The sequence below is a fragment of the Eschrichtius robustus genome, chromosome 1 (assembly GCF_028021215.1).
Source record: "Eschrichtius robustus isolate mEscRob2 chromosome 1, mEscRob2.pri, whole genome shotgun sequence".
In the NCBI taxonomy this organism is placed as follows: domain Eukaryota; kingdom Metazoa; phylum Chordata; class Mammalia; order Artiodactyla; family Eschrichtiidae; genus Eschrichtius; species Eschrichtius robustus.
In genome coordinates, this window is record NC_090824.1 from 149,618,714 (window position 1) to 149,630,792 (window position 12,079).

The following is a 12,079-nucleotide window of genomic DNA, read 5'->3' on the forward strand; positions in this document are numbered from 1 at the left end:
CTAGAGCAGAAAATCAGTGTGATGGGTCTGGTTTCCAGGGATGTAGTAACTGGAATCATATCAGACAAAGAAATTGACCATGCACCTTGTGGAGGGAGGCCTCCTCTCACAACAGGATGGCCCAAGGGCCACGCAGTACGAGCCAGTGTTGTGCAGTGGATGGTTGGCTCAGATATGCCAGGATCAGAACAGAAGTGATGTGAGCCTGGCTCAGAAAGGATGTGCAATAAATATGGATGAAAAGGACAAGAAGGTGGGGGAGGGAGGAGGTGAAGGGGCTATTCTGTCTCTAAAAGATAGGGCAGAGCAGTACCATAAAAAGAGAGAGCATGTGACTCCTCTGAATGTCCTGAGGAGGTACTGGGGCATCTCAGCTCTCAACATGTTGTCAGTGTCTGGACTTGCCATGTGGGAGCATTGTCTCTCAGGAATTGAATGCTGAGGTTGGTGGACTTACGGCTCATTGAAGCTTCTTGTAAAGACTGTGCTACAGAGCTTAGGACAGTCCAAATGAGTTTGTTATAGGAGACCAGTGGCAGCAGATTAAAATAAATCATCCAGGATGTGGCGACACATTCAGATTAGGAGGCCATAGAAATGCTCTCTTATTAATCTCTGGATGACAAGGGCACTGCGGGCATTGCAAAGCGTGCTTACAGCATGGCCTCGGGTTTCACCCTGCAACTATCAAGCAGTCCTTCCACTAAAACCCGTATGAAAATAGAAAAAGGCAAAAACATATTTAGAAAAATGAAGGAAATAGGCAATCTGTTGTCAAAATTGGCAAGGACTTTCCACTAACTATAAAGAACAGTGGGCCTGGATTGGTAAGGGTAGTCAGTGGGCTTTTCAGAGTGGCCAAACCCTGCCTGTCTGAAAGAGAGCCGGAAGAAATATTTTCCCATCTCTTGTTTGTCCTTGGCTTTGAATTTTATGATACTTAGGAAACTGGTTGGCTGTCCCTGTTGGTTTGGCATTAGCCATTGTTTTATAGCCATTCTACAGCTAACTCCAGGGCAGCCCTGTGGCGGGAGGTATGTTGCTGGTATTTTGTATCTAGCATTGCCCTGTGGACAGAAGGAGGCCTGTAGATCCCTATTTAAGTGTCCCGTCAATTCAGAATGTACAGTACTGCTCCTTGGGGAGGTACAGGATCCCACCACAGCCTGGTAGAGCCGACTACACAGATGCCTACTGAACATCGTGCTTGTCTGCCTGTCCTCTAGTAGCAGGTCTGAGATGGGATGCTGACTGTTGTGATCAAGGGAGACCTGTTCACCCAAGTCTTGGTGCTGGCTTTAGGTAGACCTCTCCTCATTGCAATTTGAGTATGTACAGAAAACCCATTTGAGGGTCTGAGTTCAAATACTATAGCCTATAAGGGAAAGGATATGCAGAGAAAACATATCTTTGGAAAGGATTTATTTCAGGACCAGAATAAATTTTAGAAAACTGGTATCCTAATGGGATGTAAGAAGATAAGGCTTTACTATGGAAAACAGTATGGAGGTTCCTTAAAAAAATAAAAACAGAACTACCATGTGATCCAGTGATCCCACTCCTGGGCATATATCCAGAAAAGATAAAAACTCTAATTTGAAAAGATACATGCCCCCCAATATTAATAGCAGCACTATTTCTAATAGCCAAGACATGGAAGCAACCTAAGTGTCCATCAACAGATGAATGGATAAAGAAGCTGTGGTGTATGTATACAGTGGAATATTCCTCATCCATAAAAAATGAAACATTGCCATTTGCAACAACATGGATGGACCTAGACATTATCATACTAAATGAAGTGAGTCAGACAGAAGGACAAATATTGTATGATATCACTTACATGTGGAATCTAAAAAATAATACAAATGATTTTATTTACAAAACAGAAACAGACTCACAGACATAGAAAACAAACTTATGGTTACCAAAGGGGAAAGGTGGGGAGGGATAAATTATGGGATTAACATATACACACTACTATATATAAAATAGGTAAGCAACAAGGATTTACTGTATAGCACAGGGAACTATATTCAATACCTTATAATAATCTATAATGGAAAATAATCTGAAAATACATATATATAACTGAATCACTTTTCTGTACACCTGTAACTAACACAATATTGTAAATCCACTATACTTCAATAAAAAAGAGAACATTTGGACCTAAACAGATGTCAGAAGTCATAAAAAAGGAAGATAGGACTTTAAAGAAGCAAAAGCCATAAGAACTGCAGAATGAGATGTAAAAACAATAAGCTTAAAATAAAAGGGAACTGGTGAGATAATGAAAGCTTATAAAACTAGTTTGCTGTAGCAGAATTAAAATCTACAAGGGAGGCACTATGCAGTTGAAATGACATTACACATTTGAATAAGTGATGTAGAGAATAAATGTGACATGCTTCTTTGGGGGCAAAGGAAGGAAAGAATAGAGTGGTGAGAAAGGAAGTGATAGAAATGGGTTACAGAAAATTAAGTCCAATTTTAGAATCTCTGCAGAAGGAACCCCTCTGCCCAAGTTAGGATAGGGGCATTCATCAAAGATTTTTAATGAATGAAGACTTTCTGGAAGGTTTAAAGAAATCTCAGTTTACCAGATAAAAGGCTTACTGTGTTTTGATCAAAATTCATATACATAGGCCCACAGTTATTTATTCTGGCAAAATTTGTGAATTATAAGAATAATAGGAAAAGTTATACCAGTATTCAAGCAGACAAAACGGGTTACTTAAAAGAAACAAAAATCTGGCAGGCCTGAGTTGTCCATGATACTAAGTCCTAGAAGACAGTGGAGCCAGGACTGCAGTGTTGGGACAAGAAGTGACTGTGCAGGCTTCCCTGGTGGCGCAGTGGTTAAGAATCCGCCTGCCAATGCATGGGACACAGGTTCAAGCCCTGGTCTGGGAAGATCCCACATGCCGCGGAGCAACTAAGCCTGTGCACCACAACTACTGAGCCTGCACTCTAGAGCCCATGAGCCACAACTAGTGAGCCTGCATGCTGCAACTACTGAAGCCTGCGTGCCTAGAGCCTGTGCTCTGCAACAAGAGAAGACGCTGCAATGAGAAGCCCACGCACCACAACAAAGAGTAGCCCCTGCTCGCCACAGCTAGAGAAAACCCACGTGCAGCAACGAAGACCCAGTGCAGCCAAAAATAAATAAATGAATTTATTAAAAAAAAAAAAAAGGTGACTGTGCTCCAAGAATATGACACTCAGATAATTTGTTGTTCACCTGTGAGGGCACCTGATACTCTTAGATATGTAAGAGTTTAGAAACCATACACCCTGCTTGTCCTTCTAGGAAGAATTTCTTTAAAACATAATTGCAGTTGATTGTGAGCTGAAGCAAAATTAAAAGATTAGAAATAGGGAGGGCATGATATAAAGAGTTGATGTGGATGATTGAAACTGGTTTAACATAGAGTTAAGCTTAACTAATTGATGCAAATACAGTTACAAATGGAAAGCAATAATTAAAGAGTTAAGGGAAGATCAAAGACCTAAATGTAAGGGCTAAAACTATCATGGTCCTAGAAGAAAATATAGGAATAAATCTTTATGACCTTGAATTAGGCAATGGTTTCTTAGATATGACATCAAAAACACAACCAAAGAAAATAAATTGGATTTAATAAAAATTAAAATATTTTGTGCTTCAAAGGATACAATCAAGAAAGTGAAAAGATAACTCACATGATAGAAGAAAATTTCTCCAAATCATATATCTGATAAGGGACTTGTACCTGGGATATATCCTATAATTCAACTCTAAAAAGACAACTCAATTGAAAAATAGACAAAGGACTTGAAAAGATAGTTCTCTGAAGAATATACATATAATTGACCAATGATCACATGAAAAAATGCTTAGCATTATTAGACACCAGAGGAATGCAAATCAAAACCACAGTGAGATACCATTTCGTACCCACTTGGATAATTACAATAAAAAAGATGGACAATAATAAGTGTTGCTGGAAATGTAGAGAAACTAGAACCCTCATATGGTGCTGCTGGGAATATAAAATGGTACAGACACTTGAAGAACAGGTTGGCAGTTCCTCAGAAGTTTAAGCAAAGGGTTACGACATGACCTAGCAATTCTACTCCAAGGTATACACCCAAGAGAAATTAAAACATTTATTCACATAAAAACTTATACATGAATGTTCATAGGAGCATTATTCACAATAGCCAAAATATGAAAACAACCTAAATGTCCATCAACTGATGAATGGAAAACAAAGTGGTATTCCATGCAATGGAATCTTATTTGGCAACAAAAAGGAATAAAGTACAGATACATGCTGGATGGATGAACCTTGAAAATACTTTCATAAGAGAAAGAAGCTAGAAACAAAAGACCACATATTAAATTATTCTGTTTATATGAAATGTTCAGAATAGGCAAACCTATGGAGACAGAAAGTAATTAGTGATTTCCTGGGGCGGGGGTGGTAGAGGGCGAAATGAGAAGTGATTGCTAATGGGTATAGGGTTTCATTTTGGGTGATAAAAATTGTCTATTTGTGTCATCATGGTTGTGCAACTCTGAGAATATACCAAAAGCTATTGAATTGTATCCTTAAAATGGATGAATTGTATGGTATGTGAATCATATCTCAATAAAGCTGTTGTAAAAAGTAAGGAAAGGTGTAAAATATAAAGTACTTTAATAATATTCTGTACCTCAAATTTAAGAAATATTTACAAATCAGAAAAGTGGGGGACTTCCCTGGTGGCGCAGTGGTTAAGAATCCACCTGCCAATGCAGGGGACACGGATTTGATCCCTGGTTCGGGAAGATCCCACATGCCATGGAATAACTAAGCCCATGCACCATAACTACTGAGCCTGCGCTCTAGAGCCCACGAGCCACGACTGCCGAGCCTGTGTGCCACAACTACTGAAGCCTGCGCATCTAGAGCCCATGCTCCGCAACAAGACAAGCCACCGCAATGAGAAGCCTGCACAATGCAACAAAGAGTATCCCCCACTCACCGCAACTAGAGAAAGCCCATGCACAGCAACGAAGACCTGATGCAGCCATAAATAAATAAATAAACAAACAAATAAATAAACAAATAAATAAACAAATAAAAGAAAAGTGGAAAGGAATCTGGGAGAAAAAAGGGATGTTAAATTCTTCTCTGCACAGAGGGAAAGCCAAAGTTCTACTATGTTCTTGACATGGAAAGAATGTTTCCTAAGATTGTAAGGATAGCTTATTGTAGAATTGCTTCCTCAATACTGGAGATGATAAACTCAGTGAAATATAGCTCACATAGGAAAATAGAGAAAAGGAACTAAAAATATGACAGAAGATCAAAAATGATCATTTTTATAATAAATATAAAGGCATTAAAACCCTCTATTCAATGACAAAGACTCAGAAATGACACCAAAAAGTTATGGTAAAAGCATGGGTAAAGATTTAAACATCAAATACAATTAAAAGGTGATGAAATCGAGGAAATACTTATCATAGTACTACAAAAGTCTAATATTCTTTCACTTATTTTAAAACTCTTTAGTGCTCGTGTCAGCAGCACATGTACTAAAATTGGAACAATACAGAGAAGAGTAGCATGGTCCCTGTGCAAGGATGACACGCAAATTCATGAAGCATTCCATATTTTTAATCTAATTTAAAAAAAAGAAACAAATGAGCTTATTTACAAAACAGAAACAGACTTACAGGTATCAAAAACAAACTTATGGTTACCAAAGGGGAAACGTGGCGGGGAGGGTTAAATCAGGAGCTTGGAATTAACGTACACGCACTACTATTTATAAGATAACCAACAAGACTTACTGTATAGCACAGGGAACTCTACTCAGTATTCTGTGATAACCTATATGAGAAAAGAACCTGAAAAAGAATGAATACATGTATATGTATAACTAAATCACTTTTCTGTACACCTGAAACTAACACAACATTGTAAATCAACTATACTTCAATTAAGTTAAAAAAATAAATGAAAGTAAATAAAATAAAATGAGGTTGTGGTAAGACCACTCCCCCCTCAAAAAGACTATTTACTGAACACCTACTCTGTGCTAGGCACTAGGTATAGAGCGATGAGTAAACTGGCATGATTCCTGTTCTCACAGCTTCCTGTAGAGTGGAAGAGACTGTTATTAAACACAGAACAGTTAAATTATTTCAAATTGTGGTTAAGTGCTCCAAGGAAAAGAGAAGTGTGCTCTGGTGACTTAGGTGAAGGGGTCCAAGGACAGCCTCATTGAGGAAACGGCATTTGAATTGTGAGGACAAGTCAGTCAGGTGGCTGTTTGGAAAAGAATTTCCCAAATGGAGCTATTGCATGTTCAGAGGCCAGGGTGTGGGGAGGAGATTTGGTGCTTGAACTCGTGAAGGCCAGTGTGATTATGTGGTTGCTCCCTACTTGGACATTAGGGGAAGCCACAGGACAACAGAGGGAAGCCACAGGAAATTGGGAGTGGGGGGGTCTTAGTGAATTTGCGAGTTGGCTTAACGAGGGTTTCCATTCCCTCTGCTGTTTGACTGGTTTGCTCACCCTGGTGGAGCCCAAGGCTACTTTACATGTGGAAGTCCGAGGAATGGCTGATGTGGCCATAAAGGAACCACTCACCTCTTGGTGACCCAGTGGGGACATTGGAAGTTTGGGAGTAGGAGCCCCACTAGTAAGGGTGTCAGGAGAACTGCAGCCATGCTCAGATGAATGTGCCTTTCTGGGCAGGTTCTTTGGCCCTGGAGCGTCCTCAGCATTCGGGAAGGGGGTTCTTTGGGAAAGAGTCATAGTCTGGTGACTGGGTCTAGGCCAAAAGAGGGGCACTTGACTTATTTTACCACCTCTAGGTCTGCTGGTGGGTTATTTGAGCTCTCTCTCCATGTGTTAGGGGACATCTTGGGCTTCTGTGAAAGTCAAGGGGCCTTTGGAGGAGTGAAGGATGTCTGATTGTTAACTGCTCTGGAAATATGTGGGCATCCAGTGTATTTGGAAGAACCCCTGACATCCATAAATTTGTTTTCCCTAAGCTTCTAAAAAGAGGGCAAAGGATTTTTTGATACTTTTGTTCCTTGTTTATGGACTTCATTCTCTCATTCACTTATACATTCAAAAATAATTACTGAATGCAAACTACGTCAGGCACCCTGCTCAGTGTGGGAGATACAGAGGTGAGAAGGGCAGTCCCCACCCTCAAAACCCAGATACTTGGGGAGATGTATAGCCCACGACTCGAGGCTGTGCTGAGCACTATCGGGTATCAGGGGACGGGTGGAAGGAAGAAGGCTCCACCTATATTTTAGTTTTGTGTTAAAGCAATGAAGAAGAGTTCCTGGTCCAAAGATATGGCCTGCCCTCCTTGCAAAGGTGGAGGAATATCTGCGCTGTCTGAAGTTTCTTGTACTTCTTTGTCAAAGATGAAAGACTATCTGTCAAAAGAAACAATATCCAGGAACCCTGTGGGGGATTCCAGGTGCAGAGACAAGTCGATTTCTTTTCAGGCTTTTGTTTGTCCCGTCTTGCTCTGGCCGAAACATGGCACGTTAATTAATTTCTCTCTCCAAGCTGTGTATTTGGAGGATGTTCTTTTTTTCTCTTCTATCAATTTAGAAGATAAAACCATCAAGCTCCAGTAGGCTAGTGTAATCTTTCAGCAGTAGACTTAACTGAAAAGTGGTGGTGAGAAGCACATGATAATTACAAACATTTGCATTTGTTTTCTTGAATTTGTCAAATGTATCTTGATGGACCTCTGAGATGACTGTCCTTTCTGGGAATCACACGTTGTCCTGATTGTCCTGACTATGTGGCTATACACACTTCAACTCATGTGAAGGTGACCTGCCCAGTCCACACTTAAGGCAAGAAAGAAGATGGGCATCTGTTATGGACTAAAATGTGTCCCCACTAATCTCTGTGTTGAAGTTCTAACCCCCAGCACCTCAGACTAGGAATGTGTTTGGAAATAGGGCCTTTAAAGAAGTGATTATAGTTAAATGAGGTCATTAGGGAGTCCTTGTAAGAAGAGGAAATTTGGACTTAGATGGGTAAAGAGGGAAGATCTGTGAAGATGAAGACAGAAGACAGCCATCTGCAAATCAGGAAGAGAGGCCTCAGAAGAAACCAACCCTGCCGACACCTCAATCTTGGCTTCTAGTCTCCAGAACTGTGAAGAAATAAATGTCTGTCGTTTAAGCCACCCAGTGTGTGTTACTTTGTAATGGCAACCCTAGCTGACTAATGCAGTATCTTTTACGAGAAACATTTAATATTTAATAGAGGTTGAGACAAGGTTTTAGACTGATGTGAAATAAACCAGAAAACGCAGCCATCTGCCTTACCCTCAGGGAACCCTATGACAGCCAGTGTGAAACATTCTTACTGGAATAGGCCCAGCGTCTTTGTTAGATGGTGCTACCTTGCATTTTCCATTTTTCCTGCTTCGTTTTTTCTGGTTGTACAGCTCTGTCCTTTCCCGATACAATGAATAGTGCTTTTCTTCCTCCTCTCCTTCCAGTTGGAAGCCTGCTTTCCCTAGGAGTCTGGGCTGTTTCCTTGACGGTTCTTTCATCTGTGGGGTATTTATAGGACTGTTAAGGTTTTACATGCGTCTCTCCCTCCCTTGAGGGGAGCACCCAGCACCAGGCCAGCCACAGATTCAGGGTTTGACTGGCACCTGTTGAACAGTTATCGTCTTTTCTCAGTTTGTGTGAGGTGGGCGTATTAGAAGCCTTGTTCTTCCTTGCTGGCAGTCTTTGACTGGACAGGGAGAGTGGTAGAAACCGAGTGAAGATGGCAGTCTTCCGTGGGCCTGGGTTTTCTTATTTGATGTGTGAGTTTTTTCCATCTCAAGCTTCCCTCAATTCTAGTATTTTCCAGCAGTGTTCCTGTTTCTCTCCTCCCCAGACCTCATCAAAGTCTGTACCGTTTCCTCACCTCTCACTTTTTTCCCTTCCCTGGCCTGGTTTCCGCTCCCCTGTCCTCAGCAGCACCCTCGGTAAGACCCACTTGGGTCTGGACCTGGCCCTCTGCTGTGCTGGAGGAGCTGAGCAGCCCCTCCTCCTGAGACTTTATTTTCCCTGCTCCTGTGACTCCATGCTCTGCTTTCCCTGCACCTTGCCATCCGCCCCCAGCTTGGTTCCATTTCTTCTATCCAGTCATGCAGTTTGGAGGTCCCGGAAGGATCGGTCTGGGATCGTTGCTTCCTAGATGCCTATCTCTGATCTCGCCTTTGCTTTTGAGAACCAAGTCTGCACAGTCGACAGCCAACTTGACCTCTCCACTTGGGTACTTTAAAAGCACCTGAAACTTAACAAGGCCAAAACTTGCAGTGCTTTTTTTTCACACCTGGCCCTGTTCCAGGGGTCCCTAATTCAGTGGTTAGCACAACCATACAAACCAGGAGTTATCCTTGATAGCCCTTCTTTACCCACCCAAATATCCCCAGTATTCTTGCTCTCACCTTCTAAGTACCTCCTGAATCTATTTGCTTCCTATCACCAGCAGTTGCCCCCTTTGTCTAGCTATGGTCCCTATGTACCTGAGCTCCTGTAGTGGTCATCCAACTAGTGTCCCCACTTCCATGTCCCCCTGGAATCTGTTCTACCCATTACAGCCAGGGTGACACATTGGAAACACAAGCCCTAGATGGCTTCCCACTGCTCTGGGGTTAAAGAAGAAAACCCTGAGCACATTGCATGTGACCCTTCAAGTGTGCCCCTGCCTTATTGCTCAAGCCTCTTTGCCAGCCACACTCTCTCTGACTCTTGAATCCCTGGTTTCTAGAACATGCCATGCTTTCTTCTGTCGCCAGGGCCTGTGTACCTGCTGTCCCCACTGCCTGGACTGCTCCCATCTCCTCTCTTCTCACTCCCACTGATTAACTGTTGCTTATCCTCCTAATCTTGTCCCTTGTGTCACTTCCTGATGGAACCCAATCTAAATTGGAACCCCCTTCTTTTTATCCTGTCATAGTATTATTTATTCTTTCTTGCAAACATTTGTTATATTTATAATTTTTATATATTCATTTGTTCATTTGATTAATGTTTATTCCTCCTAGGTGGTCACCTACATTGCCTAGCACATAGTAGGTTCACAATTCAATATTTGTTGACCAAATGAGTAACTTCACAATTCAATATCTGTTGACCAAATGAGTATCTTCACAATTCAATATTTGTTGACCAAATGAGTATCTTCCCACCTCACCCACAGACAGTAGTGCCTGGTTGCTTGGTGCCCACGTGGCTCTGACCATGGGTGGAAAGGTCTGGCAGGGCCAGCTCAGCCTTCTTACCCCTGGCCCTTCTGCCTCCCAGGGTGGGGGTGTGTGTGGGACACCTCCTGCCTGATGAAGGGACTGATTTTGGACTCCAAGGTTGATCAGTTCTTCATTCAGGATCTTAACCACAAAAAACCCTATTTTCCACCTTTCTTTGTAAGGAATTTACATGAAAAAAATATGCCTTTTATAAAAGTGACTTGGCCTTGGGGGAAGTTATTTAAAGAATTCATACTTGGAGAGCAAAACTTATTTTTTTCCTTTTTAAAAAAAAAAGAGAGAGAAGGCCATTATTTTTCAAGGATACTGTATTTATGCAGCTGCCAAAAGTTCACCTGGCTGGGAGTGCTTCTGCACATGTGGAACCATCGTTTCTAGTTGAAAAGGTAGTTTTTTGTTTGTTTGTTTGTTTTTAAATAAGCAGACCCTTTGGTTGAAGAAAATAAAAGTGATTAGAAAATAATTTTTTTGGACCTGATAATTTTCTTGGAAAGCATGTTGTTTGTCTGTGTGTGTGCAAACTTAAAAACGAGACTTGTTGTTCATGCTTCCTCCTCCAGTACTTTCCCCGTGTTGACTATGAATCTGTAAGGTGCTGTCCTCGGTTCTTTGGATGTGGCAGTGATAGGTTGTTGGGAAATCTATGGCACACACTGATGCTTGCAGTTCCTTCACAGGGCACCCCATTGATTGGTTTTTGTTAAAGATGACTCAGAATGAAGGGCAGCGTTACTGTCTATGGCAAGATTCTGCAGTGTGGAAGTGCATATCCAATATCTTAATATTTCCATGGTGAAGAAATAAATCCTTATTTCTAGAACTGGGAGGAGTCCTTGAAGCTTGAATGAAATGTAGGAATTAGTTTTAGGACTGACCCTCTCATTTTAGGCTATATCAGTTTGTGTCTAGTCAGGAAAACAGAAACTGTGCTAGGTATTTCTAATTATGAGATTTAACACAGGGAATTGGTTACATCAGTGTCAAAGTCTGAATGAGCAAAAGTGGAGCTGAGGTAACCCAGGTAATAGCTATCACCCCAGGGCTGGGGAAAGAAAAAGAGAAAAGGGGGCATTTCCAAGACCACAGAGCTTGCAGCAGTGGGGCTGGGGCTCAGACCTGTGAGGGACATCAGACCACCAACGAGGTACAGCCAAGCAGGTGTCTCTATGGATGTACCTCTGAGGGAGATGAGGAGGCTGAGCTGGGAGTTCCCCAGGAGCTGGAGGCTAGAGCCACAGCTGCCCACTACTGCTGGAACAATGCCACCCTGAGCTGGAACACAGGAGCCCATTCTCCCCATCTCCTGCCTTCCAGTCTCCCTCTAGCGCCGCCTGTTGGCAGAGCTGAACAGGAAGCCAGCTAGCAAGGGAGTCCAGGAAATAGTTTGCAGGCCCCCAACCCCAGAGTGGAGCACAGAAGAGAGGGCTGGGAGAAAAAGGGAAAATAACTGGTACACAGGAAATGGGTACCTTTCTGTTAAGTGGCACCTTCAAGGGCATCAAGATCAGGCCCAGGTGAATTTTCAGAGTTCCCAACTCCCACCCTGAAGGTATTTTTATTACATCTCATGGCTGCTTATTTTGGGAGAGTTAAAGACAAAAGATAGTGGGGCTATTGGATATGCAGTTGAAACCACACATCTTACTGTTTTTCATGCTGTGGGAGTGGTGGCTTTGGTTCCTTGAAAATGGGTTGGTGTGGCCATGGCGGGGGTGTCTGTACACAGAAATCTCACTTGTGGCGACAGTCGGGCTCTCCTCCAAGGAGTGTGACTGTCTGTTTTCCATCT

General features: G+C 42.1%; 1 protein-coding gene and 1 non-coding gene across 8 annotated transcripts in view; both read left to right on the forward strand.

The window, feature by feature from the left end:
* The window catches only part of ADAMTS17 (ADAM metallopeptidase with thrombospondin type 1 motif 17), a 346,090-nt gene that overhangs the window by 50,598 nt on the left and 283,413 nt on the right, over positions 1–12,079 (forward strand). The gene's annotated exons all lie outside the window — the stretch shown is intronic.
* On the forward strand, positions 5,546–5,652 carry LOC137776676 (U6 spliceosomal RNA). Its single transcript, XR_011076292.1, has one exon. It is a non-coding gene; the product is annotated as a U6 spliceosomal RNA (small nuclear RNA).